The 27,224-nt window shown below is 48.1% G+C and overlaps 1 protein-coding gene and 1 long non-coding RNA gene across 9 annotated transcripts in view; one reads left to right on the forward strand and one right to left on the reverse strand.

Annotated features, from left to right (window-relative positions):
- Positions 1 to 27,224, reverse strand: part of BCL11A (BCL11 transcription factor A) — a 72,923-nt gene that overhangs the window by 16,136 nt on the left and 29,563 nt on the right. The gene's annotated exons all lie outside the window — the stretch shown is intronic.
- Positions 10,299 to 26,747, forward strand: LOC135410735 (uncharacterized). Its single transcript, XR_010428846.1, has 2 exons — positions 10,299 to 22,600; positions 22,959 to 26,747. It is a non-coding gene; the product is annotated as an uncharacterized LOC135410735 (long non-coding RNA).

Consider the following 27,224-nt stretch of genomic DNA (forward strand, 5'->3'; position numbering starts at 1 on the left):
AACATCCTCTCGGTGCCCCTGCCCGGGACAGGCAGCTCAGGGTGCAGGACACTGCTGGGGAAGGACCACCAGGGTAAGGAGTGACTGATACAACATGTCTTGTACCCCAGGGCATCTCAGGGGCTGCTCACAAACCCTCAGTGTCAGAGACACCCCAGTTTTCCCAGTGTTTTCACAAACAAACCGGCAGCGAAAGCAGCGACTGCGGACGTGCCAATGGTGTTCACAAAGATTTCATTCACAGCTGCAGATTTACTCCCTCAGAGAAATCCCCGTGCCAGAGCAAGCTCCGAGCAGACCAAGATTTGGCCTTTGCTGCCTGGATGGTCCAGCCCTTGCTCTCAGCAGCATCCCCTCTACAGTCCAGCACCACAAGCCTTGGTGGTTTAGCTCCTGTGTTCTCCTTCACATTCCTAAAACCCACACCTGTAAACAAAGCCAAGGAGTCTTTACCAGGCTACCTGCACCTACAGGGCACACACACACCTTTCACTATCAAATGCAAAGACAAAAGTGACTCGAACACCTGCAACCTGCAGTAAGCATCCCCCTCCCTCTCTTCTGCTCGCCACCAAACAATTATGGGAGCAACAGCCTGAGCCAAACCCAGGAACTTCTTTATTCAGCTTTAATGTCAACTGACTGCTTGATTTTTTGGACTGATGAATTTGGAGTTGTTATGGTATTTAAAGGGGGGAAGAAAAAAAATCGAGTTAATTGTTACCACTTGTACTTGATTCAGTTCTTCTCCATCTGGCTTGTCAAATATCTCTCTTTTTTTTTTTTTTTCCCCCTCTCTCTCTTTTGGAAATCCACACTGTTGAAATTCCTTTCAACTGAAAACTAGAGAAGTGAAGCAGTTGGGACACAGGAAGCGTCTCAGGGCTGGGAGATAAGTGGGTCCACTCCATGCCTGCAGCAGCCCAACTTCTCCCTTGGTAAGAAAGAGCTGCTCTGGCATGACTCACCTTTTCCTGGTAGTGGTGGCACCAGTGTAGATGGGAAACCGTAACTGTCCAAACATTTTTTGTTTTCCTTCTTGCACTAATTCTCCCTCCTGATCCTCCAGATTGCAAAAGGATTGTAATTAACCTGGCCCATCATTAACTGGTTTTAAGTAGCTGTTACGGCACTGTGAGCATCAGCATTGTCACTGCTGTTGTCATAATAATTAGAATAATATTAAGTAACAACAGTAGCTGCATTTATGTACAAGAAGGTACTTCCTCTCTAATCTTTTTTTCTTTATCATGAGATGAACCAGATTCAGAAACACTGAAAAAGGAAAATATCCCCGAAACTCTGAAGGAAGTTATGCGGTATTGCTTGTAAAACAAGAAGTACCACTGCTGTTCTGTCTTTGAAAAAATAAGATTCTGCTAACTGAGTCCACTTTCTTTATGCACAGGCCTGGTGGAGAGTCTTGGGAACCAGATTAGTTGTGAAAATGTCAAAAAATCCAGAAGAAATTTTGCTTTACAGAACCCTCAACATCCCACTTGCCATCTTTACTAGATTTTCCTTACTTATGACTTATTGATAAATGATATTTCTGAAATGGATATTCAGTGCTGAAATTGATATATCAATATTGATATCCCTGAAATCATTTTTTGCCCGCAAATTCAAACTTCCTGAAATCATATTAATAAAACTGGGAAAATACTTTCTAAACCAAGTACCAGTAATGCCATTTTTTTCCCATTATACCTCCTTTTAAAAACCATCTTTTAAGGAAGAACCAGGACAAAACATTAATGCCACGAACCCAAACTTCAAAAAGAATCCCAAGCCCCAGCAACAGCAGAACAACAGCACAGCTGGCATTGCCTTGCCAGTCCAAGATTTAGACTGGAGTTAAGAATTGCAAGAATTCACCATTTTCTCCCAAAGCCACATTTTCACTGGGTTTTGCAGCAGCGCTCAAGTTTCCACAAAACAGAATTTTTTTTGGGCCTGAGGAAAGAGCAGATGGGAAGGGATGGAATCAGGGAGACCGGTTCCTCCCCTGAAGAAGAAATGGAGATTTCATGGACGACCATTTTGGTTGCAGCCTCCACATATTCTGACTATTTACTCATTCTAAGAAGAACCAAACCCAATACACTTAAATTCCCCCTTCCAAAAAAATATTTCTTTAACAACAAGCAACAAAACACATGGTTTGCCAAAGCCATGATGGGGAGAAACAGGGTGCTGGGGTCCCACCGGAGCACGCCAGCGCTGCCAGGAACACCGGCCTGACCTCAACGTCTGTCACCATTTTCAAGGCGATTACGATTTGGCCACCAAGAAAACCTGCTTCGAGCTCCAACTTGGCAAGTAAGGTATGAGAGGCTGAGACTGATTTTGTGCTTTTTTAAAACTTGAGGGGGGTGGAAATCTGTCGCGTCTCGATTAGCGAGGAGCAGAAGAAACCTGTCATGGGAAAACAACACTGGGCTTGAAATTCAGCTCTGAATGAAGTTTTAAAAGAAACCCCTCAAGCAAAGACAACCTAACCAAGTACACGTATGTACCCTATACACTAATGCTTACAGGGATGGATAAATAGAGGCAATGCAGGCCATAGCACCACATGAGTAACAGCTCCATTAAATACCAACACCAGTGTGGGACCTAAAGGATGAACTACATGGTGGTCAGCCCTGTAGGAGGAACTCCCCACTGATACCACCTCATAGCTCTAAAAACATCCTTAGCAAAGTAACCAACATCCCAGATGCCATCTCTGGAAGTCTTCAGTGCCCCAGGCTGGATGGGCACTGAGCAACCTGGTCTAGGTCCCTTTAATCCAAACCATTCTGTGATTCTTCGATGCGAAGCCTTCCCTGCCTGCCTCTCCCCAGCGCAGGCACAGGGATTGTAAAGGAATGGACTCAAACAGGAGCGGCCTGGGATTGACACCTTCTAAATCAGTTCCTCTGGACCTACCTGGCACAAGGTGTGTCCCCCTCTGGAAGGTCTGCCTGAGCTGTGACCTTCCAAGGACCAAGCATCACCCCAAAAAGAACATCAAACCCCTTTCCCAGCCTATCCTGATTATCCAGCAAACAGTACCTGGCTACAACAGTCTGCAATTATGCATTTACCCAGTAGCTGCTGGGGACAATCACGTCAATAATTCCCTCTTTAAATGCAGTGTTGTAATTATACAGCTACAAAGAGCTTCCAAATCATTTCATTCACTTGTACACCTACACAATGAATTGTTTCCTTTTCTACTGTTTTCTCTCTGGCTGGCAGCACCTGAAGGACAGGCAGGGCACACTTCAGAAAGTTTCTTGCGAAGGAGAGGAAGGAGATGCTCTAAGCAGGACAGCTCAGTCAGTGATGGGATGTTTCTCCTGGTTTGTATCACAATCCTGGCATCACTCAGCTGTGCAGCCACAGCACAGGTGACTGTGCATTGTGGATACTCTGCACTGTACATCGAACACACACGGATCTCTTACACACAGAGACTCCCAGATCAACGCCAGGATGGTGCTTTCCCGGGAAGAGTTGCTAATGCTTGGTGACCTGATTAGTGCTGCAGGACCTTGCTGGAGGATGCAGCAGCTCTGCCAATGGGTATTCTTGGAGAGATGAAGTGTGCTGCTTTGGAACGGCTGAGCCCCATCCCAGGGAGAAAGGGGGGCTGGCACCTTCCCACTGCTGCTCACCAGCCATCAAGTCTCCTCAGCACCTTACAGATTTGCTTTGTTTTTGCAGATTTTCCACATCTTACAGTCTCTATTTGACGTGCTCAGCTCTGCAAAGCAAGTGCATTTAAACCATCACCTTGCAGAGATGTGGTGGTCGCCACCAGCCCTCCCCAGCCCTCCTCATCAGCCAGGCACCACCAAAGTCCCCTTCTCCCCCCCAGAGCACCCCTGCTCCCCCCCACACCTTGGTGGAGCCAAAAAATCCCCTGATGTGGCTGAGGGGCTCTCCTTGGGAGCCTTATTCCACCATCTCCTTCCCAAAATGGATCCTCTTCAGACTCTCCTCTTTCCCAGCCTTCCCCTTTGGGTCACTTTCCTCTCGCTTTCAAATTAATGATATTTAGCCAGCAGCAAACCATCCTGACAAAGTGGGTCAGGGGAACTGCAGGTTCCCCCAAACGACACCTCCCCCTGCAAATCATCTGCCAAGAAGGCAAAGGTTTATTCTGTCCCCGAGCAAGTTCAATGTCACCACGGAGCTGCAAGCACAGCAAGTGCTGAACCAGATCCTACAACACTTAGTTTCATAACTTGCACAAGCAAGTATTAGTAGAATTGATAAAATATATGTATTTTCCCCCTCTCTGCTTTGCAAGTAGGACCAAAAGGTGTCGTAAAGTTGTCCAGTCTCCTCCAGTTTATTCTGTATCCTCTCCACTGCTGAGATATCCTTGAAGTTGAAAATGATATAATACTCCGAATATCTGGAGTTTGGAGGATGGAAGACTTGCAAGAATTGCTACAGCTTTATTGCGTTCTCGGGGCACAGAGAGTATTTACCACACATACATCAAGTCCAGGAATGCAAAAAGGGCACAGAAAACTTGGCGCTTCGAGCTGAGGAGCTGAAATTCCCAGAAAGGCAGATAAAGAGCGGATTTTCTTATTTATAGATTTGCAGATGAAATCCAACAAAACCAGCCCTCTCCCCCCCCCCAAAAAAAAACCCCCACCTCCCTCTTTTATGTCAGAAAGGCTGATTCAATTTCCAGGCTTGCAAGGTCTCCTCTCGCCGAGTATTACCCGACCCCAATAACACGCACTGTTCCAAGGTTAAGATCCGTTTCCTTACAATAATGCAGAAAGCTGTTGTTTCAGTCGTGGCTGCAGAATTCAGCTTTGAAGGACAGGTTAGTACCACACTACATTTAACTGAATTCAGTTCATCTGATTATACAGTGCCTTGCTTTCTGGAATATGTAATCATCTCTTTCTGATGACATTTTAAATATCCAACTAGACAAATAATTGCGGCAATAATTGATAGCTGAGTCAAGCTGGAAGATTATTGATTGGCACAGTACCCGCTGAAACAAATGTTCATCTTTCAAACATTACAGTGAGGATGCTTAAATCTAACTTTTGCTGATAAATGATAAAAATTTGATTTACTGATAAAACCACCGGAATAGAAGATGCACTTCGGGATTTGATTACCTTGGGAAATTTTTCAAAGAAAAATTAGGCTGTGGGATTTATATTCTATTTCACGTGAATAATTGCCAAGATATGGATAAGCCGTTGGAACATAAACACACGCCGAGAAGTCTTAAGAGTTGCTGATTAACTCTCTGCCTTCCTGAATGGAATTTATCTGTTCCAAATCACTCCTTTCCCAGGATGTATCCATGGGTCTCATTACCGGCGGCAGGAGTTACGTGTCAGAAAAGATCCCCCCTTCGTTTTCCAGCGGCTTGAAGCCCTCAGTTTAAATGTGCATAATCTAACTCTGCTGTGAATGCAGCTGAAATGAGGGTTGGATCTCACTGCCCATGGTGTAAATCAGGAGCACCAGCACCCAAATATGTGGTGCTGCAGAACAGCAGTGGGAGGGAGGTCAAGATCAGGTGCATTTGCAAACTGCATTTGCTGCCTTAAAGGGAGGGGTTTTAAAGCTGAAATCAAACCACTTTGCAGCTCTTATTAAATAGGGGTCTGCTTAAAGATGGGTTTCCTGCTCATTATGAAACTCCAGACCCCACAGCACTACCTATACATCAGGGGGAGAGGAAGGGGGAATTTCTGAAACCTACTGATTAGAAAGCGGAGCGAGCGGCCACGGCAGAGACTCACAGGCGGGGAGAGGCAAGCGATGAGCTGCCTAGTTAGGGCAGAGGAGCTGTCGCAAGGCAGAAGGCTGAAATTAAGGAAAAGCGCCGGAATATTTGAGCAGGGGAACAAAGAGCATAAATTCCAGGGTAAGAGATGAAAAATGCACTGGAACGTTTTGAAACGGAGCCATTAGGCGCTGATTGAGTCTCCGGAGCTCCTGCTAAAAATCAGGCGCTTGTTAGATGCGGCGATCAGCTGAGCCCTGACACTTAAGGCGTGCGAGGGGGGCTTGTCGAGTGGCTTCGCTCTAATTTAGAGATCCTCAGCTAATTAGAAAGCCCTCAGATTTTCCTGCAAATGCAGGTCGCTATCGACAGCCCGTGCTTTTTGATGCTTTCCGGGTGACAGTTGCCGGACTGACCTTCCCGGGGCTGGCAGGGCTGCCCAGACCCTCGCCACGCCGGGGAATTCAATCAGCGCCGCCAGCGCCGGAGGGAAGTTCCAAGGAAGGTTACTCCACTCCTAGACGCCGTTTCCTTCTCTGAAATGAAATCTGTGTTTGCTTAATGCTATAAATAGCTCCAGCGTGGAATTATTACTATTTTTCCTCCCTGCTGAGTGGATCTCACGGCCAGCCCAGAACTTCAGGGCGGGAGTTTATTGAAGGCGGCGCCAGCAGAGGTTGGGAGAAGAGAATTGCTTCATGGGGGATGACCTGCTCACGCTGAACCCACATCCACAACTGCAGGAGAGAAACCTCCCTTGGAGATGTTCATTTCCCCAAGGCCCACGGCAGGTAGTGGTGGCTGCAGAGGATGGAGCACCTGCCCAGGGAACGGCATTCCCCAAGCTTCCCTGAGCATCCAGCACCCCCATCCCATGGGGATGCCTTCCCCAGCCACCAGCAGGCTCTGGTGTTGCTCTCCACGTAAAAAACACTGATAACACCTAATGCAGGGCAAATAGCAACACAGGCAACCACTGAACAAAACAAGGCTTGTTTGGAAATGCAAGGAAATGCGTGGAAGTTATAGTGACAACCCAAAGGCGAGATGACAGACCTGCAGTCACACAGGGAGTTGGCGGCAGACGCTAGAAAATTAACTCTCAGGAATAGTCTAGCATTGGCAGGGAAATGAATGAGATGATCTGAGAGATATTTTCCACCTCTAATAGGATTTGATGATGATTTTGCATAGGCTTTTGTGCTAGCCTGGCTTTTGATAAAGGCATGGTGTCTCTTTTCAACCCACATGCAAGGCAGAGATTAATAAGTTGCAAACTCGGCCCACCTCGGCTATAAATGGTTCCTGTGCCTATAGGGGAGAAAAAGCCAAGCTATGACTGAAAAAAAAAAACCCCAGTGAACAGAGTGCAGTTAGTGCTTTTACACCCAAATCCTCAGTTATTAAGAGATTTGGAAAGGAGAGAAAAATTCTACTCCAGCATCCAAAAAAAGCATCAATTTAGTAGCCAGATGGGGCAGAGATGCACAAACCGTGGCCAGTTTAGGAGCACTGGATTGAGACCTTTCCAGGGAGAGCTCTGCTGGGGGCTGTGGGAGGCAAGGGGAGATGAGATGGCTCCAGCACATCCTGCAGGAGAAGGGATTAGGTGAGGATGGCACTCATGTGGGCAGACCTGGCAAGGACATTTTTGCCTGCTCACAGCCTCAGACTGGCAGAGGATAAGACCCAAGGACTGGCCTCGGAGGAAGCATTAAGATAGCACTGATGGCAGAGAACTAAATGAAAATGAGAATTTTTAAGCATACAAAACATCATAGAGAAACCCATTTTTTAGCAAGATAAGTATTTTCTTACAGGAAAATGCAGTTAAATGTTATAACTGCCAGCACTTAGATACCAGTAACAGCCATTAAAAAAACCCTAACCTCACCTGATCAAGCAAATAATCTTCTGCGTAGTCCACATGGTCATATCATGACAGGGTTAGGGACAAATGCCCCCTTACCCCAGGGGCTGTTCTGCTGTTATTTTTCAGCAGGAAAATTTGTGCATCCAGGCCCAGCTCTTCAGCATCTTTGGGACTAGACTGAGCCTTGCTGCTGTCTAACCCTTGCATTGGGCCAAATGAACAGAACAGAACAGTTGCTCTCCTGCTCTCCATCCATGAGTCTTCCTGTTCTGGCTCTTCATCTCTTTGACAACGCATAGGATAAGGGGGCTGGGACCACCATCACCCCTCAGCCCACACATGCTGCTGTGCATCCCAGTGCACAGGACGGGGGGAACACTGTGACCTGCCTGCAGCACCTCTACATCCACACAGCCAGGACAACTCATCTGGGAGCCACATGCTGGTCCCTGCTGGCATCACTCCCCTTGCTGCTGATGCGCAGAGCAGCTCTGCTCTGTGAGAAAACAGGCCCAGCGGGGCCAAAGATGGGCAAGCAGATACATCTCTGTGTGCCTGAGCACAGGCTTTTGTCTGCAGCGAGTGCTTCAGGTTCAGGGCTGCTGTTGTTTGCACTGCAGCCCAGGCCCAGTGGCCACCACGGGGGACCAGAGCCCCTCAGAGCGCGGCGCTGCACCCAGAGATAACGAAACGACAGTTCCTGCCCCCAGAGCTGGCAACTATCATCATCTCCATTACAACCTGATGAGAGGGGCTGCCAGTTTAAACAGCCTGGACACCAACACTTCCCACTCCTGGGGCTTAAAAGCATGGAGTATTCCAGAAGGAGAACGGCAGAAGTCGCAATCCACCCCATTTGCTGCCACATCTCGCAGCACTTTTGAGAAACCACAGCAGCCCATTCATGGTTGGAGTAGAAGAAATTGGCCTCACGTCATTTTTTAGTAATAACACAATAAGAGACAATAAGGCTGAAAACTATTAACACCAAGATGTTGCACTTAACTGCACCTTCAGTCTGAGGAGCTCGGTGTGCTTCGCAAGTGGCTGTTAATGTCTGCAAGGCTTTATGGGGGAAGAGTTGCCTGTGGTCCCATAGGGCATTTTCCATCTGCTTACCTCTGGGTCCTCAGCACCTGCCTTGTACCTGCCACCTTCAACACCCTGACTGTGCCTGACACCCTGCACTTCCCAGGAAAGCGTGCTGGACACTGTGGTGGCGGGCAGCAGCTCTATAAAAGATGCACAAGTCCTTGAGTCATCACTTTACCTGAAGGTGTTATCAGAAAACGCCCCGTGTCCAGGGGTAGGCTGGGAGATGGCCACATATACAGCAGGTCTGAAATTGCCATCAGCTTCACCTCGATCCTTTGCTGATGTCCTTGGCCATCCAGTTAAGATCTGACAGCATTTAAAGATGACAGTGCTTGAGGTAATGGGACAATGCTGTAACAGGATTACAGGAAATGTGAAAGAAAGGACATACGTACGTAATGTCATTTAGGTAATGTCATCTATGAACAGTTTTGCTGCAATTTTTGCTGACAAAGAAGTCAGTCTCACTTATACAATTCCTTTTAAACTCTGTTATTGCTGTAAATAAGTTTACTTCTTCCTGAAAGAAAAGCTTTTTAGACGCGTAGTCGCAAATATTTTGTACAACTTTCTGCTCTGAGGCGGGGTATCCCGGGGAGGGGGGGAAGTAACACAAACCAGCATGAGGTGGTGAGCAGGACGAGGCAGCGGGATCGAAGGACTCCCCGCCACTCTCCCAACCTTGCTGCAGCACCCGGACTTCATAAGATCCTCCCAATTAATATCCACCCAGCCATTTCCTCCCCGCGCCCTTTTTCCATCAGTATTCCCTTTCAGTCCCACCGCAGCTGCCCCCGAAACAGCTTCCTCATTGTCCCCCACCAGAAGTGGTGTATGTGTGCCAAGCAACTGACCGCAAACAAAAGCTTGTTTGACCAACGCTTGTTCCGAAACAAAACCCCGGCTGGAGAAGGAAATCCCGCAAAGGAGGGGGGATTGATGCTGGCACAATTTGGAAGGCGAGCCCAGGCGCGCTCACCCCCAGGGACTCACATTCTTGCCAGACAATGGTGTCTGGCCTCTCCATTCACCGCCTGCCTCGCACCCCTCCCCAAAAAGTCCCCCCTAAAAGCCATGTTTATTATATAGTCTGATAAGTGGGAGAGATGCCGTTAAATTGAGCCCGTGACCATCTCACGCACTGCCCACGGCGTCTTGGGGACACAGGGCAGACAATAGTAGAAGCCTCTGAGGGACTTGGAGAAGGGTTTCTGGGGCTAAACTTGTGGCTGGGAAATACTGCAAGGAGTCAACTCCTTCCCCATTTCATGGTGGAAACAATGCCCACGGGCACGTCTGTGAAGTCCCCCCTGTGTTACCCTTTCTCGGGGAATATTTACTTGTCCTAAGCAACACGTTTCTTCCAAGCTCCCCAGCCTCGCCTCAGGTGGCTCCTTCCCCTGAGCCCGGCAAAGCGGCTGTTAGGAGAAGGCCGAGCCTTTTTGCCCCCCGCACATCTGCCTGCCATGGGCATGTGAAGCTGGTGATTAGGGGAAACACCCTCCCCGGGCAGGCAGCCCCCTCCCTCGATAAGTACGGTTGGAAACCACAGGAGTTGCACAGGCCGGGCCCGTGTGCCGCGCGCGCCGGCCCGACCGTCTTATCCGTTAATAAACAGACGTTCGGGTCTCCGTCGCATTGAGCAACGACAACATCTGCCCCTTTAGGCAACGCGCTGGGCACCAGCTGGGTTTGCGGCCGGAGGGGTTTGCTGCAGGCTCCCCGTGGGGGCAGGATCCTACCACCTGTCTGTCTGTCCAGTCGGGCACGGGTTACTGCCAGAAGACACTTGTAGTCAAGGCAGATACATTAAAACTCCTCGCAAAGTTATAATACTCAGCCCTCGAGTGGGCGCACCCCAGAGCAGTTGTCACCTGAGTGCACCTCATCAACCCCTGCACCAGGTAGGGATGGAGAAACCAGCCAAAGCAGCTCTAGGCCCTTCCCTTGCACCTGTGCTCTGGTCACCATCTAAGTAGAAGAAAAGCTTTTCCATGATTAAAGGCAATTTTCTAAAGCATCTTTACCATTTTGGTGCCGAAGCCGCTCACAATGTTCAGAAAGCACATGTATCTTTGCAAGCAGATGCACACAGCTTTTATTTCTGCCCCGCAGAAGTGCTGATGCAGGTGCTGTAACATGGTATCTGTGGGATAGGAGTCTGCAGGGACCAGCCACAGAACTGAGGTGTTGATTTTGGTACTGTTTACAGAGTGCCAAGGCTACAGCCCCACTCCTGCAGCAAACTGCCAGTCCCTTGTTTTTAGAGTAGGATGTTCCACACTCTGGACACTGTCTATCTGCCAGTTTGGCTGCTCTTTGAGCTTCCAGCTCTACACAGATCCCGCCACTGCTGAGCTTCTGCAGCCTCAGATGACACTAAAATGGGAGCTGAGGGGTTGGACCATCCCCTTGCTGCAGCTCCAGCAGCACCTGCAGCTCCTGCCTATTGCAACAGGACATGTGGGTGATCAGGATCAGATCAGGTCACAAACAGCTGCAGTGCATGCACCTACTGTACATCCCACATTTTTAAGCTGTTTCAAGCAGTTCTGCTCTTACTTTCCCATCTTCTCCAAAGCTGAGCTTTTAAAAAGTCCTCCAAAACAGTGTGTTGCTACAGTCACCACTTCTGGAACTCAAGGTGAGGATGTCCCATGCCACTATGTCCGTCCTGAGAGGGACAGAGCTACTGGCACTAGAGGAACAGCAAGGGTGACCCCTTCAAAACCTGCCCACTCCAGCTGTGCTGTCTGAGAGACACCAAACAAAATGTTTCTGGTCCACAGAGCAATACCCTACACACAGACTTCTTTCTGGGTTCATGACATTAATAATGCCGCCTTAAACTTGCCCTGAGCACTTACTGTTTCCATCTGCCTCCTCCAAAGCTGGGATGCTGCAGTGGCAGAGCACATCTCCGCTGGAAGCTAAAGGACAGGCTGCCAGGGAAACGTGCAGCTCTCCTGAGCCCATTTAGGCACTTTTAAGGACAAGCCCACTACTTCCAGAAAACCATCCCTAATCGTTCTTGTCCCAGTAAAGGCTCTCTGAGCGCAGCACTGCCCCACAACAGCACAGAGGGAGGGGATCTACCCCATGCCACCCACTGCAGCCGGGTTCAGCAACAACCCGCATCTCACAGACAAACGAGATGATTCAGACACAAGGTGTGCAGGTGAAATTTCAGGAATGGGGCTATTCCTGTCAGAACACAGACAGAAAAAACAGGGTCAATGCCCTTGTTATCTGGCTAACCACATTGCTGCACCGTGCACGGTCTGTCCAGCGATACTGGATGGTTGGGAGAGCAGGGGTTATGTGGCACTGGGTGCTGCAGGAGCAGGGCCCACACAGTGGTCCCAGAGAATTAACCAGTCATCTTGGAAAACCTGGCTTTGTTCCTCAACACAAGCATCAGGAGGCGATTTTTCCCTCACTGACTCACTCGATCCTCTCCTTGCATGTCCAAGCCAGCGTGTTTGCAGCAGCAGAGGGGATGTGCATGAAGCAGCCTCGTGGCTCTGATCCCACTGTACGGCAACGGGTCCCACGTGAAGGGTTGTCCCAGAAGACACACTGCTCTCTGCTAAACATAAAAGGCTGCCAAAGCTCTGGCTGCTAAACCTGACAGCTTGGACACTGCTCCAGAAGGCCAGTGCTGAGGCACACGTGACTCATTTATGAAGTGTATACTACCTTTTTTTGTCCTCAAATACTGTTAGGCAGAAATTCCCCAGCAATGTGCTTTGTTTCTTTGATCACGGGATTGCTACTCTTCTTCCCTTGGGGAAAAACATGCCCTAAAAACAAACAAATGCTGCACTGGAAGTAAAGAGCCCACTCCTTTGAAACCTCTGGAGATACACTTAGAGAGCTGTTGGAAGACACATGCTCATCCCTAAAAACCAAAGCTATCCTGAGCCGTGACACTGAAGGACACCAAGAACTCTGCAGCAACCCCGGACTTCAGTTTCACAACCTTGCAAATATTTTCCAAGCTCCTAATCTTACAAATAAGTGGAACAGAACAGGCAACCACTATCAGCATGTGAAAACACAGGGCTTTCTCTGCCAGGGCTGGATCAGCTACTGATGAATTCCAATCCTGCTCTGGGACAGCCACTTCTTTCCACTGACAGTGCTCGATTTACTCAAATCACTTTGGTGAAGCCTCCAGCCTTCCCAACCACTGACTCAAACTCTTGTTGGTTTTGCAGATCTGGAATAATCCCTTTGGCCTCATGGCAGCAGGCAGTGTGAACCTTGCCTGTGTATATCCGATCTGAAGTGGGACTGAAGTCACAGTTTCAAGTTTTATCCCAGAGTGCCAGTAGGATCCTGTAATCCCATGGCTTCGAGAAAGCTTTAATTAAAAACACAGAACCAGTGAAAACCACCATCAAACCATACACACCAGTAATGCCTGGCTACCTGCTTACATGGATATTTGGACTAACTTCCAGCAGAAAAGGCACAAGATGAGTTCTCCTCTACACCTAGTCCAATTCCTTCTACATCTGGCTATGCACCCCTCCTGCACATAAGCCACCACAGCTTCTTAATCTCTCTTTTGGGGTGACAACTGTCATTTTCAATGTGACGTTCAGTCGATAGGAAGCCTCCCACCATCAGCTGCAGACCTGAGGCCAGACCCTCTGTGAGCAACACAGGGAGGAACAGCATTCCAGGACGAGGTGGGAGTTTGCAGTCTGGCATTAGAACACGGCTCTCACATGCAGGGGGGTTACCTCTCCATCACCCTTCGCAGGTGGCCCTGAGCTTCTTCAGCCCACAGTCTCACTCCCTGGCTGCTCTGAGTCAGCCTCGTGCCACATAATTGCATAAATTCAGCGCTAAGCCTGAACTAATAGAGCCAGGCTCTCACGGGGCTTATCAGCTGGGGCTGGGTGCTGCAGGGGCTCAGCACCTTCCCCGCTCCCGGCCGGGTGATGGCGCGGGTCCAGCCGGCTCTGAGCGGGAGCGCAGCTCCCTCGCATCCGCTGGCAAAAACGCATGCGAGCTGCAAGAAGTACAGCCCTGGAAAGCCTGGAAATCTGACAGCTTTTTGTGTAGTAATAATGCAATTCAAAAAAGACTATCGGGATTGTATAAATATTTGTACAGACACTTATCGCTGTAGCACTCAGACGCTCGGTCCCCCTGAATCAGCTGATCGGCTCCCAAGTCCTCGCCTCCAGTCTGCAGAGCTCCGCTAAACCAAAACCGTGCAACCCCAGCGTAACCATCCACACAGCGAAACATAAAGCCTCTGTTTATATAAATAGTCTCCAGTCTCCACCCTCCCTGCTTGCTGGGAGGTTGTCAGCAAAATAAAATAAAAAGCGGGATCGGATTCCCAGCCCACTTAGAAAGAACGCGAGCAGGATGTATGTTTTAGCCAAGGAATTAATTAATTATTATTAACACAATGAATGCTCGCTAGGAAATGTTTGTACTTTGCCACTGTAATTAAATATTCTCACTCATGCAGCTCTCAGCCTTCAGAAATTAGTATTGCATTTTATAGTCCAGTTTGTTTTTTTTTTTTTAATAAGAAAGCACTTTCACACTGAATTTTTCATTGTCTGCTGGCATACAAAGACAGGAGAAGGCCTCTTAACATTCATGCCCATTTGCCTTTCTGAACAATTACAAATACTTTTTTCCCAGCAGTTTTCATAATGAAATGTCCTCTCTCCTTTTTGCTCCAGTACAAGCTTGATCTTGATGAATAAAGTGGGTCCCATCACCCTGGGTGCCTCTCTCTGCACATCCGCTGCTTCTGTTTCCACCCCTGTGAGCTAAACCACCAGGTTGCTTTATGAGCAGGTACCTATGCAAGGCTTCTCAGGGAAAGCTTGTTCAAGAAAGGACTGCAACACCTAACCCTAATGAAGGGCTGGTTTCTAATCCCTTTACTCAAGGTCTATTTGCTTCAGCCAGCTGCTCACGAAAAACAGGCAGCAGAATCCAGCCCTCCATCTCCCGTGAAATGGGTCAAAGACACGCAGGATTATTAGTAATTTGGAAAGAAAGCACCCAAGACGTAATGTAATTCCACCACTAGATTTTATCGCTCTTACTCACAATGAGCAAATAGCAGGGGAATCACTGAGCAGAGGCTGCTCACCCTCTCTCAAAAGGAAACCAGACCCAGCTCCTTCCTGCTGCAGCCACCTCCGGAGCCAACCAGAGCCGCCGCCAAAGCCACGCAGCCCCGGCTCCCCACATGGGTAACTAACCACCAGACCAGGTGAGCTTCACCTGCCTCACCCTTCCCACAAAATAAAAGGCACTAGAGCTCAGGTTTGGGGATTTAATTTCTTCTCTTTACCCTCAAATGGACATGAGCAATCGCTCCGTTTTGCCATCCCCAGCCATCATTGATTTAGCTAATGCTCCGTTCCAGCAGGAAACATCTTAACTCCGAAGATCTGATGATTGCCCCAGCAATCAGCTGTTCAAATAGTTGAAAATTAAGACTATTGCACACAAAGTAAATTAAGTAATTTTCTACCCTCCTAGGGTCTCCCAAGTCTATCAGATTTCCCACGACTGGTATGTCATGATGCCTCATTACTGTAAAGAAAATACAGCTCCGTGAGTCATTTAAGTGGCCTACCCTCAAAGACTCAGGAAAAAAAAGATCTTCACAAACACAGATCCCACTGCAAATGTAACAAACAGCAGAAGACAATCAGCACAACTTGTTTATTTACTCCCATGCTCAATTCTCATGGCTTAGGCTGCACAAACCTCTGAGAACCTCAAAAAGGGTGTATGCAGCTGTTCTTTATCACACCAACTTTGTCAACAGTGATGGTTTTGTTCACAAGGATGCCAGCAGAATCAGGGGTGAAGAAGATGCCTTCCAACCCCAAAAGACTGCAATCTGATCCTAAAGCAGGTACCACTTCAGCATCCTTAATACAGCAGTCCTACCTCTCGGTCTCCTTCCTAAAACTAAGTAAGCAAGGCAGCTTTTGGGCAGTGACTGGTTATTTCCAAATAAGCATTTTGAACTCAGCCTGCAAATACTCCTCCTAAAACACCATGGGATGCTCTGTTAGCTTTAGTCATTAAAACAAGCCTTCAGCATGGGGATGGTGCTGCGCCGCTTCCCGACGCTCCCTGGATCCCTTCCACCCTGGCTGAGGCATCTCAGAGAGGTTTTGTTCCCAAGCTCAAACAAGCTGGAATCACTCCCAAGCATTTGGAAACCTTGAACTGAGCAGTAAGCACTCGGCATTATGGAAATCACCTGGTGGAGGCCACTGTAACTTCAGTTTTACGTTATGACTTCTCTTGAAACCCTCTGATTTTGAACTACATTTTTCCTTTCAGCACAAGTTCTCCTGTTGGTCTCCAGCCAGATGTGAGCTTTTGTAAGATGAAAAAATATAAATCAGTCACTTAATTTCAGCTAAAAATAGAGGGCACGGGAAAACCCCACTGATAAGAGGTTTTTAAAGCAGTCACAGGTTACCATGGGAGGGGACAAACAGCCACCCCATGTTCACATGCAAATCAGGCCCTCAAAGAACTGAGCCTTTACAGATCAATGGGGAAAGTAAGGGGAAAAGAAAGCAAATGCCATTAACACAGTTAAATATTTTAGGATGTGCTTCAAAGCACATCCAGCGATCACTCTGCACTTCAGCAGAAGCTGGTCCGTGAGGCCAAGTCCCACCACAGAGGTCCATCAGGACACAGGGGAAACCCCACCTTTGACCTGAAAGATGGGGAAGAAACTGAAGCTCTTGGGTTCTGCAATACCAAAGAAGGCTTTCTGGAAAGTCTTGACTTTCTGAAAACACCAGCCACGACTGCCCCAACACCAGATTCACTGAAAGCACCTTGACCTGAGAAGCCACGTTTCAACACTACTTGTCCTTTTGGCATGGGCTGGAAGCACATGTCAGCCCTTCAAGACAAGAGGCACAGTATAGGTAAGGAGGTCAGAGGTTGGGGAAGAAGTAGGCACCCACTGCCCAAACAGCAAGGCCTGTCACCAGGAACTGTGCCAACGCTCCTACGGACTCCTTGCACACACCTTTAGCTACTAATTCCTCTGGTTCTGCAAGCATGGACCGCATCATCCCCTTCTGCTTCTCCAGGCTCTGTCTGCACTCACATCCCACCTCGATTCCAGCCACTGGCGAAGCCACACTCACAAAAACCTCTTGCACAGGCATTGAATCTCCTGTCTGGATCAGGAAACTTCCTCTAGTCTCCACAACCAGAAAAATGCCTTCCTTTCATCTGTGCAGGTGTTTTGCATTAGCACAGAAGCACCACTGGCTGTTACCGACATCAGCACCTTCATCAGGAGGAGATGCCCCGGTTGGCCCCATTTGCCATGTTTGGGTTCAGTGCAGCGAGGAGTTTTTGTGCATTTTTATCAGGTGCTTTGCAAGGGAAACCAAGCGGAATGCTTCACCCTGGAGTGTGCCAGACGTTCCCCGAGCCCCGCTGCAGGCACAGGAGCCCAGAGCAGCGCCAGATCCCAGGGCAGAGCTCCCAAAGACAGCACCTGGGACCTAATCCCAGGTGTACAAAAGGCCGCAAGACAAAACCTGGGTCCAAACAAAAGCTGAGCAGAAAATCTATATGCTGCAGAAAGCAATGAGTAAGACTGGGTAGAAGAACACAACTACTCCTCAGCCATCTGCTAAAGCCTTGGGGTGTTAAGACAGGGTGATCTGCACATTTATTTCTGCTGTCACCAGACCCCTGCCTCAGCCATGCCCTGTCTAGGGATGAGTGGAGTGATCACCAACTCAGAAAAGGTGGGATTTGGGGGAAAAAAACCCCACACCTCGGTTAACCATCCCAACCCAGGTAAGCACCAGGGAGAGGCTTCAAGTCCCCCCACACAAGTGTATGCACAAAACAGATGGAAAGATCCCAGTGCTCAGCCCAAAGCATTTCTCCTGGCTTGTCTGCAATACAAAAGCCTGAGAAATGCCAGGGGCCTGCTCTGCCACCAGCTTAATTCCAAGAGCTTCCCACTGTCTGGATGTTTAGGTGTTGCATATCCCCCCTCTCTTCCTCCTCCACCCTTTCCAGCATGCAGGCACCCAAAAGGAGATCGCCCACCGTGGCACAAGAATGTTGCACAAGCTGTGACTCTCCTCTGGTTCTCCCTTATCTATCCCTGAGCCCTGATAAAAACCCACCTATGACCTCCTGCTCCTTTTTATTTATATTATTTTTTACCTTTGAAACCAGACTAGCTCAGCTCTCCAGATCCTAAAAGGGAGCTGCAAAAAGCCCAGTCCTGCACCTGCTAGAAATGCCACAACTTTGGCATTTTGCTTGGAAATGGGTGCACACAAAAGCCAACACAGTGTAAGCAAAACCAAACAGCGCCAGAGAAGTTTCTCCAGTCCTCTCCCAACCAAGTCTGCTATTCTTGGGCACCGTCAAACTGAAGGAATCTTCCCCCTCTCTCTCCTGACAATACGTTATTTGTACATGTTTATGCTGAGGATTAAATCCCCATCCGGGCTGGAGAGCGTGGTTCATTCACAGCTTCTGCTCCTCAGCGGTGCTTCCTCCAAGCTGCCTATCCAGGGCTGTTTTGCAGCTCCCTGGACAGAGAAGGCAGCCCACGGCCAGAACCTGCGGGTACAATCCGGTACAGCAGCTGGCAAGCCTGGGAAATCACTTAGTTCATGACTGCAAGGACTTGGTTTCAGCCGGACAAACATTTTCTCCGCGTTGACCAACGCACGACTCTCTGCACGACTCTCTGCCCTCCTGCAAAGCACCAGCTCTCTCCTTATCTCTCCATCAGGACTCACAGGGGCCGTTTTTCCTACCCCAGGGCACTGGATGAGGCCAAGCAGACGCCCAACCAGGTAACTCCCTGAGAGCTCCCACTACGGGAAGGGGAACCCAGAGAGGTTCCCACCACCAGCCAGGACAGTGCCCAAAACCCCAAGCGACTGCACGCACTGTACTCCTGGTGAAATACCCAATTTCTCCCTCAAAAACACTCAGTGGAGTTTCAATTCCCCGCCAGCAGGCTTGAATAACATTTTAAATGCCAAGATTTATATGCAGACACTTATAAATGTGTTCCATTATAGCCTCTGCAAAACTACATTTCAACCTAAACATTCAATTAATGTAATTAAATTGCTACCTGGCGGTATTATCTAATTTCACTTCGGATCTGTGCTATTGAAAAGCATGTGTCTTTTAGCACTCCGACTGGCAAGACATGTGATAAACAGACCTATAAACATGTTGGCTCAACCGAGCTGTTTAAAAATAAATTAGCAAACTATAAAAATAAACAGTAACATACATATGTACTCAATTATGAACTAACTCTAATTTTTGTTCTGAAATACTGTCTTTGACCTTAGTCATAAACAAGCACTATTAAAAAAACATAATATCTCAACAGACAGAAGGGCAGGGATTAAACGCTCGTCGCGCGCGGCGGAATGCAAAATAAGGGATGAAAAGAAAGAAGAAAAGAAAGAAAAAGGGGGGTGGAAAAAGCTCACCCTTTATTAAATGCAGCAACCTATACCCACCGCAAGCATTTATGCTGATTAAAGCTGTTTGGATTCAAGACAAAAAACTTAAAGCCTACAGAAGTGCCTATGGTTAAAAACTTTGTAAGGTTCAGGGGGAGGAAAATATCGTTTTAGCTTGTGTGGGAGGGAGGGCAGCATGGGTCCCACAGAGCCACCCGTGGCCTTTGGCTGTCCAGGTGCAAACCCTGCTACTGTCTTGCAAGAATTCAGCGAGCCAAGAACATGTGGTAGAAAGGTAGGAACCACCACACCAGAGCAGAGGGGGAAAAACAAACAAACAAACAGATTTTTTTGAAGACTGTAGAGGAGTGTCCAGACCACGTTTTTGCCATTAATTCAGCGCTCCCGCAAGAAAAGAATGAGGCATCATGCTATGACTGTCAGCACTGTTCTGTTTTCTCTGGGAAGAAAGGCAGGAAAGGAGGAAGGATGAAATGCTGATGCACAAAAGGCACATTTTGCACCCAGGGATATTTTCAAGGCTTTCAGGCTACACGGCAGGCACCAACGTCCCTCCCTGTGCCCACATGTGCACCCATGTGTAAAACCTCACAAGAGACCCAAAATCAACAGCAAAAGCAGTTAAGCAACTGCTAAGCTCAATCATGGAGAATCAGCCTAAGACACCGTGGGGCTGTCTCCCCAAAAACACTTATATAAATAAACAATAGGAGGCAACTCGTGTTCATCAACACATGGGCACAAAAACCAGGCAGAGAGAGGCGGGTGGAAGAAAGGCTTTGCCCCAGGCCAGCTCCTCGCCAGCAGGGAGTCACGTAGACTCAGCCCCGCAGTCAGTAACGAGGCAGGGTCTGACATTTCCACGAACAAGAAGGGCTGCCAGTCGCTGAGACACAAACAAAACACTCACAAGGCGTGTTTTTTCAAGGGATGCGACAGGAAGGGCCCACAGGAGACGGTGACAGCAGGCATCTTTTTTTTAATCTTTGTTTTCCCAAGGACCTCCTCAGCAGCAGGAAGCAGGATGCCAGAGAGCTCCGTGCACTGGTGGAAACACCAACTGGATGGTAAAGGAGGGTGGAAATGGACTGCCAGGGCTGTGCCAGGTCTCAGGAAGACCACACAGCTTAAGCAGTGTGGGAGTCACTTCCAGCCACCAGAGCTGGCACACGCTGCTGCTTGGTGGGGAGCAGCAATGGCCTCTCCTCTACAGACCTCAATGCTCAACAAATCCAAAAGGATTCCCCTTAATTTCTGGAGCAAATATTTGCCGGTTCCTAAACCCCTTTGGTTTTTTCCTATTTTTTCTTATTTTTGTTTTTATTCTGCAAATAAATGTCTGCCATTCCCTCAACCAACTGCTGGACGCTGCTGCTCAGGAATGACCATCAATGATCAGTCAAATATCAACCAGCGGAGCAGCAGTGCAACCCAGAGCTGCTGTCAGTGCAGTCACTTTACATCTCATACACCTGGACACACCAGCCCCTTCCAGGATGTTACAGTCATGTCTCAGTCCACACCATAGCTATCCCCTCCCTCTTCTTTCAGAGTTGGGTCTCTCTCACACATTATAAGAGCAAAACAAGAATAATATAGGTCCTGTCTGGACTATCTGCTCCCTTCTGCTTTCTCTGGCAAAAGCCTTGTACTTGAAGCCATGTCCCAAAGCACCTCCCCAGCCCAGAGTGCACCCTGACCAAGAAGAGACAACAATTAAAAACTGCAATTAAAGCAACACTCCAGTTTGAAAATGAACACCATTTTCTGCCCATCCTCCTGCTCTGTTACCAATAAAACACTTACAGACACTATTCATGCAGACATAAAGTGCTAATGGCTACCTGTTAACGTGTTTCATCATGCCAACATTTTTGCTCTGATTTTGACAGTTCCCTTTTTGTTATTTCAAACTAAGGGAGCACTAATCTGGGTTGGAACTGAAGGCTGCAAGAATTACAATCTACAGCAACTGCACAACTAATGACACCATTTCCTTCCACTCTGCACCATTTCATGGACAGTTTTCTTGCAGCCAAGCTCCTTTCCAAACTATAAGAAGTTGGAAGTGCAGGAGCATAGAAGTAGGGTGGGAAGATTGTAAGGTGTTGCTAAGAAGTCCCATGAATTCTTGGCCCTGCCCTATGTGTTTGGGGGCCAATGTGGGGGAAAAGAGCAATGTGAACACTAAAATCAAACATACTGGGAAAGTCACTTTGAATGGCTTAAGGAGAAAAAAAATAAAGTGGCCGTTCTTATATGACTTCAGGGATGTGTCTTCAGGGTTAGGACAACTGCTGGTGCAAATTGGCCATGTGATTTACACCTCAAGGGCTGCCCTAGGTGTGACTACAGGTGGTTCACCAGCTCTTCTGGATGTGGAAAGAACAAAACTCCCTGGGTGTCACCTCAGCAGTCGCTGACTCCAGCTGGACATTTGGACAGGTACCTAACGCCTGGTGTCCTCCACACTCAAAAATGTGCTGGGCATGTCTCTGCGTGCCCCACATGAGCACACACTGAGAATACACCTACTGACATCCACGGTGTTACAGCAGGTGAAAATCTGCTTGTGTGGAAGAAGAGCCTGGTCCTCTGTGATTACCAACAGCACGGGTCAGAGCCATGATCTGATTTTCCACGGAGCAGGAGAAGAGCAGAAACTCTCTGGTCTCCAGAGCAGTTGCAGCCCTGCAGAGATACCCAGCGGCTTTGAGCATACACAGAGGGATAATTCCTTTCCCCAACTTTGCAATTGTTTGTTAGAGCAAATTAAGATTGCTAACAAGTCTTACTGGAGCCCATTGCAAGGAGGTTAAGAAACACGACTTATCTGATGCAATCAGCAATGTAATGCAACCTCCCAAGCCCCAGTTCAGGTAAAATATATGCAAGTAACCAAAAGGGATGGGCATAACCTTGAGGGAAGAGTTGGGGATGCTCCAATCCAACCTGCAGTGCCAGAGAGGAAAAACAAGAGAGCACAGCATGGAACAGAGAATTCCCTACCTGCTTGGTGTCTTTTGCTGCTTCCAAGGACTCCCACTCTGTTCAGGCCAGAAAGAGGACACCGGTTTGGAAGGATCTCTGGTCTGACTCAACATGGGTAGTTTTTAATTTTTTATGAAAGAGACTGCTCTGCAGTACAAGGTGAGGAAGACCTTTATTTGTTGGGCTGAAAGGTAAACATGGTTGAAAGGTAAACATTCACCTCCTAAGCCTTCTCATTTGATTGCAGCATCACAACAGGTTGAGGCTGCCTCATCTGCAGACCCCTTACACTCCCGGGATCCTGACCATGATGCTCCCAGGATCCTGACCATGATGCTCCCAGGATCCTGATCATGACAGGTGAGCGTGGGTTCCCATGGGAGTCCTTTGCCAGAGGGTGTTTACTTACAGCGAGTCCCGGTGTGGAGCACCAAGCCTTGCTGTGCCCACCTGGCAAGAGGGATGGGAGGACTGTATGCCCACACGGGGAGGTTTCCACCACAAACCCAGTCGGGAGGCTTGAAAGGCGGGAGAGCAGATAGTATTTTCGAGGGAGCATGAGATAAGAGGAGGTGGAGTTTCCCCGATAAAGAGGATTTCCCTGCTCAAATATCAAAGGATTCACACTAAGAAAAGGGGGGAGAAGGGGAATTACATCAGTCTGAGGCACACTTTCTCTTTTAAACTCTGACCTTCTATTGTCTGTCTTCTTGACTAGGATTTAAAAGCCCTTTGTTGGGCTGTGTTACATGGTGTGATCTAGAAAGCCGTCACAGCCGAGGCACCGTGGGCTTTCGGCTGCGCCGACGCTCGGGCTCCCCCCTTGCCTACACTGGACTTTGAGAAGGCGTTGAGCCAGCTCAGATAAGTCAGCACTTTCTATCAACACCCCTTCCAAGCCAAGCTGCACATTGCGACGCCTCTTCCAGCACGGGCTGGTGGAGCTGGGCTTCACCCTGGCACAGCTCCCAGACAAAAGGTGGGCTGCTCCACCATGCTGCTCCAGCATGCTGGCCCACTCTCAGCTCCCCCCAGGTCCTCTCCTGGCAGCGTCCTTCCCATCCCAAACACAAACAAATGAGTGAGGAGCAGGTGACAGAAGCGTAACAGATGCCTAAAATGGTTTAGAGTGATCTACGAGCATCTTTTGGTTGTAATGCTCCATTAATGTGACATTTATGTGGGGTAATATAATACCGCTCACTTAGGAGCACCTACACCAGCCAGTCAGGTTTCTGTGTGCACAAAGGATGATGGGGATAACTGGGATGGTTCTCGCATGACCAGAGACCCTACAGATGGAGTTACAGGGGACAGGAGGCACCACTGCTCAAAAGGGACATGCTGGGTCTCTCCCTGAGGGAGTGGAGGACAGAGCAACGTCTCAGGAGGCAGAACGAGAGAGCCACAAATGGGGAAAAAACCTGGCTTGAACCTATGGAGCTGAACAGTCCCTCTCTGCAGAATGGGAAACACAATATCTAAGGAAGGTCTGCCCCAGTCCAAAGGCACAGCCTTGCTGTCATCTCCATGCATCCATCTGATTTCACAGCATGCAGTGTTACACTCTGTAGCTAAATCCACCTCTAATGTCACACGGGCCTTATAAGGGCTCCTGTTTTGTTACCCTGATTTATAAACACCACTGCAGTGGGCTGGAGAAGGGATGGCCTCGCAACCGCAAGCCTTCGTTATCCCCCACAAATGACTTGTTTGCAGCTCTTGAACTGCCTAATTTATTTTGCCCCTACGTTTTGGCCATCCATCTAGTCTTTTCCTAATGGTGCTCCGAACGCTGACACTTTGGGAAACGTCTAAAATGCTGTAACCCTTACATGGCCCCGCAGAGGTGAAAGGACCAAGGGCAACCGCTGAATCTTCCCAGAACAACAGAGGGATCATCCATCTCCTCTTCCCTCCTCCCCGCCCACCACTCCACCCCAGGCACTGTTCCCATCTCAATGTGCTTGAGCAAAGCACAAAACGAGGCGAGATGTGGCCACCTCAGCACCTCTGGATGTCGAAGGCCACAGACTGTACCCGGTGACCTGGAAGGTGTCCCCCCCTCAGACATTTGCTCCTACAGCTCTGCCTCTAAGAAAAACCATCAGAGAAAAAAATCACAAGGCCGGTTGGGTTTGGGCTGTGGCAATGCCATTTGGAGAAGAAGCGGGAAAATCAATAGGTACAGTCTGCATTTCGGGCAAATGGGGAAGGAATTTAAATCAAAATCGAGTCTGATCAAAAACTCAAGTCAACAGAAAGAGTTCCACGGATTTGGCACCAGGTTTCATCATTTAGGTGCTCACTGAGTAGAAAATGAACAATCAGCACTTTGGAATAAATGCAACAAGTATCACAGGGTGTTGTCACCAGCCTTTTGTGGGACACCCACGAATCCAGAAGAGGCATCTAGTGTCACAGGGAAAATGCTGAGGACACAGAAAGTGTCACCGAAGGACAGGCAGAACAAACACAGAACAAACTCCTACCAACAGATTAAATTCACGTCGCGGTATTTTACCCGCATTTTGCACTAGTCAGATACCTTGAAATATGTGCACGCAACCAGAGCCACGACACCAGACCTTTAAAGACCTGAGAGCCGCAGATTAAAAACATGTTGGAACGCTTACCGTGTCCAGTGCCAAAAATGTGTCTCTAACCTGTAGGAAGAAATGGGTGTGGAGCCGCTCACAGAACGATCGCTGCACTCACACGGCAGGGTACAACGTCCCCCTCTTTGTTTCTCCCTCGTGAGAAAAAACAGCGACTAAAACATGACCGAGGAGCTGCCTCAGCTCCCCAAATTTTTTGAGAAGTACACAGATTCGGATGGGAAAATGAGGTGGGAATTAGAGAAATCCCACGTAATTCACAAAGACTGAAGCCACTTTGCCACGGACCAACATGAACCACTGATCTCAGTGCTCAGTTGGTGCTTGCTGCTTCTTTTTGGGGACTTCAGTCAGCTCCTGCATGGCACTGAAGCGCTGTGAGTAGATATAAAAACGTACACAAAGCCTAAAAGTATTTCATTGGAATTGAAGCTCAATTTACAGCTCCCAAGACTCAAGGGTGTGTTTGAGCAGCTCTTTGTTGCAGGGTTTTGTCAAGGTATGTTCTGACTTGTCCCCTGCATGGTTGTGCAGTAATTCTTGATACTGATAGTCAATTACTTTGTTCACGTCACTCAAACACAGGCTTTTTTTTTCCCTTTCTTTCTCTCTCTCTCTCCCTCTTGGCACGGCTAATCCGGGAAAGACAACACAGAGCTGAACCACTGCTGCCAAAGGCATGAACTCCTGGCCAGTTGGGGTGGTGCTGCCCTCCAGCCCTGCCAGCACAGGTAGCAAAGTGACCTCTGGAGCAAAGAGCCCTCCTTATCTCTCTTAAAATACCAGTGGGCCCAGGCTCCGAAAACTTCCTTCCCGACGGGATAAGCACTTACCCAGGTAATCTCATTACAGCCATTGTTCTCTGAAGGTTAATAAATACTTACCATGATGAGTAAAGGCTCCGCAATCTGACCCCAACAGCAGCAGAAGTGATTGCTTAGGGCCAAATTTTCACTCTTATTATGCTGAACACCATATTCCTCTGCGAGCAGAGCAGCGTTAGCACCAAAATAAATGTGACTGCTTGCAAATAAGGTGTTGGCCCCACTTCTGGCCTCAAGTTTTTATGTTGCCATCACTGTGAGAGCTCTGAAAATTAGCAGATGCTGCCAGTTCTTAATAAATACATGACTAAATTATTCTGAAAACAACAGAAAAAACAAACTATGGAAAGAATAAAATTCAAGGAGACGCCTTTCTCTCCAATTTCAACATGCGGAAGAAAATAATTACAGGTTTTTGTTAATTTAAGGAAACACTTTTTCTCCCATCAGACATGAGGTGTGAATTATGCAAAAAAAGATTTGAACTTGACAGGGTTTACATACTGCAGCCCCAACAACTAATTTAAATTTGAGAGTTACAGAATGAAAAACCAGGTTTCCAAGAGCTTCTTAGAAAGAGCAGCAGCCACCACCTTCCACAAAGCCAGGCCAACATACATCAAGGTGGAGAGCAGCACAATCAGCACTCTATAAAATCCTGCTCCTAACTCCCAGACTCCCAAAATACAATGGACGAGGAGGGCTTTCCATACAAACAACATACATTTCAAAGCAACAGCACCAGAGGTCAGTGGGGATGATTAAAACACATTATCCACTTATTGTAAAACATCTACTGGCAAAAGGTGCCCAGAAATCCATATGAAACCTCCATCTTGCCACAACACTAAACAAAACTCTAAATAAAGATGAGCAGATAACTATTTTTCAATGGAGGCTGTCAAGCTGTTGCACAGTCATTAATAATTTAAACTTCACCCCCTTCATTGGAGCTCCATTTCCTAATTTGTGTAGGACATAAACCAGATTTTCCATTTGATTTCCCAACAGAAAATTCAGAGGGAAAAACTGCACTGAAATAAAATAAAAGATGTTTAGATTTTGGTTCAGTGGCCAAAAGTTTTCTAATTTCTTTTTTTTTTTTTTTTTTTTTTGGACAAAGCTGTACCTAAACTCACCCAATCACACTTTCCAGCAAATACATTACCTGCCCAAAAAAGGTTCTCATTTTTCAGATGAACGCACCACCACGTGCTGAAATTGAGACAGAAACCTCCCCCTGCAACTAAACAAACACCCTGCCAAGCTGAATTATTTGTGACTCTCCCTGAGGTCCCCCAGGGAACGAGGAGAAAGCGCCAGGACCAAAACTTGGCCGGACTCGCTGCGTGTCCCTGCGGGCTGCTCGAGGAGGTCTCCAACTTGCCAAGAGTCGCAAGGGGCAATCAGCCTCCCACGCCGAGGCTGCGTCACCGCCCCGTCCCTTCTCCCACCACTGTCCCCACCTCATTCGGAAAGGTGGCAAATTTAACGTCATAACTAAGTCTCATATCGACCAAACCCAAAAGCGAGGCTGAGCAG

The sequence above is a fragment of the Pseudopipra pipra genome, chromosome 3 (assembly GCF_036250125.1).
Source record: "Pseudopipra pipra isolate bDixPip1 chromosome 3, bDixPip1.hap1, whole genome shotgun sequence".
NCBI classification, from domain to species: domain Eukaryota; kingdom Metazoa; phylum Chordata; class Aves; order Passeriformes; family Pipridae; genus Pseudopipra; species Pseudopipra pipra.